Source organism: Sapajus apella, unplaced genomic scaffold, assembly GCF_009761245.1.
Source record: "Sapajus apella isolate SASKATOON/1434 unplaced genomic scaffold, GSC_monkey_1.0 scaffold4, whole genome shotgun sequence".
In the NCBI taxonomy this organism is placed as follows: Eukaryota; Metazoa; Chordata; class Mammalia; order Primates; family Cebidae; genus Sapajus; species Sapajus apella.
Window position 1 is genome coordinate 10043088 of NW_022436944.1, and position 7370 is coordinate 10050457.

At 38.0% G+C, this 7370-nt stretch overlaps 1 long non-coding RNA gene across 1 annotated transcript; it reads left to right on the forward strand.

Annotated features, from left to right (window-relative positions):
* Window positions 1-4820: 4820 nt before the first annotated feature.
* Window positions 4821-7370, forward strand: LOC116539398. Its single transcript, XR_004264029.1, has 2 exons — window positions 4821-4955; window positions 7209-7370. It is a non-coding gene; the product is annotated as an uncharacterized LOC116539398 (long non-coding RNA).

Below are 7370 nucleotides of genomic sequence, written 5' to 3' on the forward strand. Positions count from 1 at the left end.
CCATGCAAGAATTTCGAACACAGCAGCAGGACTGCAAGCTTTGTGTTTAAAAAAAAAAAAAAATCAGTCTGCCAGCATAGGACCACTTTGCTTTCTGGGAGCTCTCAGGCTTTACCAAGAGAATTTTGAGGGTGTCAAAGCTAGAGGCTGAAAACTGTGAGCATTACTAGGAAGATGCTACAGTCGGAACGATTAGAGATGGTGAGGGCTTAATAGCAGTAAAAAGCAGAAATGGCACAGAAGAAACAATCAGTAATTATTTAGAAGGTAAAATGGGAATAACTGTAAATAATAGCCTATGCGATCTGAGAGGAAGGGCTTGAGAGTGTCTCCCAGATTTCTAGCTTGGGGCCCCAGTAGAGATCAAAATTTAGGGAGAGAAGGGGGTAGGGGAGAGTGCCAAGGATCAGGTGCTGCCTTTGAGATGTCTATGCATATCTCCACTTTCACCGTCCATCCTCTCTTCAGCTCCAGTGGAGGAGCTCCCAGTCTAATAAAACTGTCTTGCTGAGATGAGTAATAACTCCATCTATCCAAATACATTAGTCACTTCTCTGTGATCTTACTCGACTTGTTATTATCAATTGATGCAGTTGACAGCCCCTCCTCTTTAGTATCCTTGACACCATACTTGCCTTGTGTTTCTCCCACTTTACTGGCCTATCTCATTTGCTGTCTCATCTGTCAACTCCTCCTCTTCTCAAAATCTAAATATTCAATGCTGCAAGACCCAGTCCTGTGCTCTCCTCCTCTCGTCCATTCCCATAGCTTTAAATACCCTCCCTCTGCATCCAGTAGGTAGCCATGTAGGGCTGTTGATCATTTGAAATGTGGACAGTTGGAAGTGAGATATGCAATGCATATAAAATACACACCAGATTTCAAAGGTGTGTATGAAAAAAATAACTTCCTGATTTGAATACTGATTAAATGTTGAAATTTTTCTGTATATTGGGTTAAAATATATATTGAAACTAATTTCACCCATTTTTACTTTTTATGTGACTGCTCAAAAATGTGAAATTACATATGTGGGTTATACTGCATTTCTGTTTATCTGTGTGGATTTATATGCTGTTGCCTCTAAAATGCCTACATTCCAGACTCCTTTCTTGGGCAGTAAGACTACCATTCCAACTTGCTTTTTGACATCATGTGGATGACTAATAAGCATCTCAAACTTACAACATCTAAAACAGAAGACTTGAATTCTCTCACCCATGCTATACCTGTTCCTCCCTAAGCGTCCCTCAGCAAAGTAAATGGGACAAGCTAGCCACAAGTCTACCAGTCATCCTTGGTGGCTTACTTCATCTCCCACATCTACTCCTTCAGCATGTCTTGTCAACTCTCCTCCAAAATATACCCTAGTTGTGCATGTTCTCCGTGACTACTACTCTTACCAGAATTATATCTATCGGACAACCGCAACAGGCTCTTTAAAATTTTTTTGTTTTGCTTATTTTTGATAAGAAGTACATCTGGTATATCATTCAAACAGTACCAAAGAGAATAAAGTTCAAAGCAAGTCTTTCCTGCCTCCCTATACCCAGTACTCATGGGAAGTAATCATCATTACTGGATTATTTTGAATCCTTCCAGAGTTACTACGCAGAGTTATTTTTCTTCCTTTCAGCCCAGCAGTATAGCCTAGAAATTGTCCTTATTCTTGAAGACAATCTTGGAAACAGCCTGTTTGCCACACCATCCCTAATCAAGCTTGTTATCACATTTTTGGTCTTTACAAGTATGATCAGTGAAAAATTCCTATCATAGTGCAGTCCCAATTTATATTTCTATTGTGTTGAGGAATATTGAACCTCTTTTATATGATTAATAGCAATTTACATTTGTTCTAGGAATTCGTTCATATCCTTTGCTTATTTTTCCAGGTGAGTTACTGAGGTTTTTTCTTATTGATTAAATAGGCTCTTTGTTGCTGATAGGAGTTGCAAATATTTATTTTGACTCTGTTTATGGTAAATACATGCAGTTTCTAATGACAAACTCTCTTTTTTTATTTTATAACTCCAGGGGTTTGCTCCTCACACAAGATTTTCAACAGCCTCTATCAGTCTGTCGACTTCCATTGTTGCATTTCTATTATATGTTGCCCACACAACAATAAAAATGATCTTTTTAGTTTGGGGCTTTGGTTTGTCAAAAAATTATGAGACAATCATCAATATCTGAACTAAAAGAAACAAAACTGGGCCGGGCACAGTGGTTCACACCTGGAAACCCAATATTTTAGAAGGCTGAGTTGGGTGGAATGCTTGAACTCAGGAACTGGAGACCAGCCTGGGCAACATGGTGAAACCTCATCTCTCCAAAACCCAAAAATTAGCCAAGTGTGGTGACATGCACCTGTAGTCCCAGCTGAGGTGGGAGGATCACTGGAGCCCAGAAAATAGAAGCTCCAGTGAGCCATGATTGTACCACTGCACTCCAGGCTGTGTGACATAGCAAGACCCTGTTAAAAAAAAAAAAAAGAAAGAAAGAAAGAAAAAGAAAAGTAACGAAACTGGATTTACTGTATACTCTAAGGACGAAAAGCTATGCTGGGTAGGCAGTCTCCCCAAGCAGAGGAGGCTGCTGATGCTCTATGGAGCTTTAGGGAATATGAAATTCAGGAATAGGTGCATTTCAAAGGGAAAAGTGTTTGCCATCATCTGTAGAAGAATAGATATTCTGGTAAGACTGTTGTTAATTCTCCATTGAATTTATTGAAGTGAATATGTCATTGGTTGACTTTGAGAAAGAAGGGTTTTTTTCAAAATAAATTCTATTGAGGCAGTAGATTAATTGAATGGGTTTAAAACTGGTTCTAGGAGTGTGGAAACTTCCTTTAATTCTCAGGTCTTTAAAAAATTACTATAGAAATTTAAAACCTAGAGAAAAAATCAGAGAGTAATATAATGAAAAAGGTAATGTACCCCCCAAACTGAGCACCCAGGGAAGGACACAGGAAAGAGCTTTTTAGGCAGTGCAAACTACCCTGTAGTCCCAGCTGAGGTGGGAGGATCACTGGAGCCCAGAAAATAGAAGCTCCAGTGAGCCATGAGAGCTTCTCCTTGGGGGCTTGCCTTTCTTAAGAATTCAGGTTACTTGGTTGCTTGCAACCCAGCTGCATCTGATGGTTTCAGTTAAGGTTGTGACTTTGTAGTTCATCTGAGTTTTTCCCATTATTGAGAAAGGGAGGATGTTCATTGCAGCTTTTCATAACCTAAGCACAAAAGAAGTCTTTCCTCTCAATTTTAACAGCACGTTAATGGTATATCACCCTTTTACTCCCAGTTTCTTAGTTGTCTCTTGTCTTTATGAGGTTTCAGCTTATTTGTTTTGTCACAGAAAGCGTTTTTTCAGAATATAGTCAAATTTATCAATTTTTTTCTTTTATTGCATCTGGATTTTGAAACATAGTTAGAAATCCTTTCCTTGTACCCAGCTTATAGAAGAATTCACTCATTTTTTTTTCCTAGTACTTATATGGTTTCACTATTTAGATTCCTGACCCATTTGGAGTTTATTCTTTTGCCTAGTATGAGGTAGAGGTCAAACTTTTTATCTTTTTCTAAATGGCTAACCAATTGTTAGGTCCATCTTTGTCCAAGTGATTTGAGATGCCACTTTTTTTGTATACTAAATTCCCATATGTATTTGGGTTTACTTCTAAAATTTCTTTTCGGTTGTACTGGCCTGTCTCTCTTGTCATGCACCAGGACCACAGTTTTTATTTTAGAGGCTTCAGAGGATGTTTTAGTTACTGGTAGAGGTAGTCCCCTTTCATAGCCCTTATTTTTGTTTTCCTCAATATTCTTCCATGTTTTTTCATCTGAAATTAGTATCAGCTTGCCTAGCTCCATAAGAAAACTTGGTATTATTTGATGAACTTTAAAAATTAACTCACAGAGACTTCACTTTTTAAAGTTAAGTCATCACATACAAAAAGAAGGGGTGTTCCATTTTTTCAAACTATTTTGTGTCTTTTGAGAGTGTTTATACACATTTTACATATTTCTTACTAACTTTATTATTCTTTGTTGCTTTTGTAAATGTAGTTTTCTCTCTCTTTATGTCATGCTACTGATTATGTATGTGAAGGCTGTTGATTATGTATGTTAATTGTATGTCCTGTCACTGAATTCTTCTCTTGCATGACCTAGTGTTGTTGTTAATTCTCTATGATTTTCCAGGTGTAGTATCATACCATCTGCAAAGACAGAGAGTTTTACTTACTCTTTTTTAGTCCTTCTGCCTTCAATTGATTTTTCTTGTCTAATTGCAGTAGCCAATATCTCCAGTTCAATGTTAAATAGCGGTGAAGATAGTGTACACTCTTGCCTTGGACCTGGGAGAAATACTAAACAAACAGAAGAGAAAGGAATGCTCTTCCTTGTAGTAGAAAGCCAATCAGTAAATGTAGAAGGAATGATGGAAATAGAAAACCACTATTTGCTAGGCATCATCATATATTTGATCCAGGCAAGAATCATTAATAGTTGCTAAAATTAGTGGATAAAAGTTTGAAGTATAAAAGATATATGCATAATCTCAAAGTGGCTCCTCACCAGAGATTTATTAATGACAAAGGAAAAAATAGTGCAGAAACCTGGCCCACACACCTGAACCAAGGGATCATAGTTAATATTACCAGTATTGAGACAAAGTGACATTATGTGCCCCCAGATATGCACTGAAACTGAAAACACAAAACTGTGGTTTACTTAACAACAGCTCATGCCAAAATCTCAGCATAAGGAAACACCAAACAAACCCAAATTGAAGGATATTATACAAAATAACTGACCTGTATTTCTCAGAGTCATAAAAAACTAAGGAATTGTCCTGATTAAAGAAGACTGCAGAGACATAACAGCTGAATGCAACACATGATCCAGGATTTCTTTGGCTGTAGGGAACCTTATTGGGACAGTTGACAAAATCTATGTTCTGTAAGTAATTGATTTATATTCTATCAGCATTGATTTCCTGATTTTGACTATTCTACTGTGGTTATAAAGGAAGGTACTTATTTTTAGAAAACACATACTCAGATATTTAGAAGTCAAAGAACATATACATAGATATAGTATTTATATATACATATATGTATATGGAAAGAGAAAGAATAAAACAAATGTGGTAAAATGTTGCCATTTTAAGAGTCTGAGTAGAGGGTATGTGGGAACTGTTTGTACTAGCCTTACAACTTTTCTGTAAATCTGAAACTATACCCATCACACTTTGACCTCCTGAGAGTCTTGTGCATCTTTCTATCTCAAGTATCTGGAACAGGGCCCAGCTTGAAAACTGCCTAAGTAAATCAGTGAGCCCCTTAAATCAGGAGCACGTTGCACCACCTAGTGGTGTAACAAGGGAAGCTTACTGCTGTGGAAAAATCTATTCCTGTCCAAACAATGAACTTGTTCATTCTAACTTCATTGACCTATTATTAGCTAAACAAACTGCACTTATTTTATAATTACCAAGTGATGGAAAAGTGAGAGCAATTCGAGGTGTAAGTATAGGCTTTATCATCTGGGATACAAGGTCACTGGATTGACCAGTCTGGTTTCACAGGTGTGGGGGTAGCTGCAGCCTCTGAAGCAAAGTTAGAAACACAGACAGAAAAGAGAATAGGGTAACCCCCCAAAATCCCAAGTTTTGGTTTCGGTCTTCATGTGCATTTACTCCTCCTGAGCCAAAACAAAAAAAGCCAAAACATTCTCTTTATCTTCACCCTTCATCTTGGAAGCCAAACTGTAAACCTTTTCAGTGCCTTCTTTTGTCTCCCTGGTCTACCCCCACCCCCACCTCTCCCCACCTGCAGTGCAGGTTTCTGTATGTGAAAAGAGAGAAGGAGTGTCTGGTTCTGCTTGGGAGCTCAGAGCAGTGAAAAATGAGCCTGATCTCGAAGAATGAAGACGATTGGGAGTGGGGGTTGGAGGGGCAGAGGAAGGGCATTTTAGACAAAAGCAACATCATACACAAAGTTCTTAGAAAGGGATTCAGACTCCCTTGACTTCTATATTAGCTTCCTCCAACTCTACATAGAGGATGTGCAAAGAAAGCCTTTGAAGTCTGGTGAAAATAACCACACTGATTTGAATCATGGGACTAGACATTGGTTTACTTCCATATATTGACTCATGAAAAAGTTTATAATCTCTGATTTATGTAATCACAGGAATGAAAAGTTTGTGTATTATTATGTGAATGAAGTACTGATTTTAAAAGAAAAATTGTACTTTAGGAGTCTAAGGCTGTCCTTATATTTTAGAACTGAATTGGCAAAACTAGTGGCCAAGATACTGGGAAAGCATCCACTGAGCAGTACTGGGAGCTCATGTTCTCTCTGATAAGTGGCTGCTAACAAATGTGAACACATGGACATAGAGAGTGGAATGACAGATGGTAGAGACTCCGAAGGGTAAAGGGGCCTGTACTGAGAAATTACTTAATGGATACAATGTTCATTATTTGGGTGATGGATACCCTAAAAGCCCTGACTTGACCACTGCATGATCTACGCATGTAGCAGAATTGCACTTGTACCCGATAAGTTTATACAAATTTAAATAAATAAATAATAGGTCTGAAAGAATGTTTATGTACCAAGTACATAAACATTCCATTACAAAACAAAAATTGCTTTTATTTTGAGCAATAAAAAATAATGTACAGCTGGAGCAGTGGCTCATGCCTATAATCCCAGCACTTTGGGAGGCTGAGGCAGGTGGATTACCTGAGGTCAGGAGTTGGAGACCAGCCTGACACACATGGTGAAAACCCATTTCTACTAATAAATAAATAAATAAATACAAAATTAGCCAGGTGTGATGGCACATGCCTGTAATTCCAGTTACTTGGGTGGCTGAGGCAGGAGAATCACTTGTACCCAGGAGGTAGAGGTTGCAGTGAACCAAGATCGTGCCATTGAACTCCAGCCTGGACAACAAGAGTGAAAATGCACCTAAGTAAATAAATAATACAATAATGTGCACATAGTTGTAAATTACATATTAAAAAGGAGAAACACAAAAGATGATAAGAATATATTTTAAGAAAAAGCTAACTAACCTGTTGGAAGAATCACTATGGGAAGTATATATGAGCATTCCCCTTGCAGCTTATGAATTTACTGCCTCGGGTCCAAGTTCATTCTTTTCATAGACCGAGTGTTTAAAATATTCTTCCTTTGCCAGGTGGCATGATGTTCAGCTTTGTCAGTAGATGGCGACAGAGAAACGTCTCAAGAAAAAAGTATTCCTCCAGTTCTGCGGCACAGGTGAATGAATGCTTCTGCACCAGCCTGCTGTGTTTGTTTTATTTTTAATGGAAATTTTTAAGATCCCCACCTCTTAATA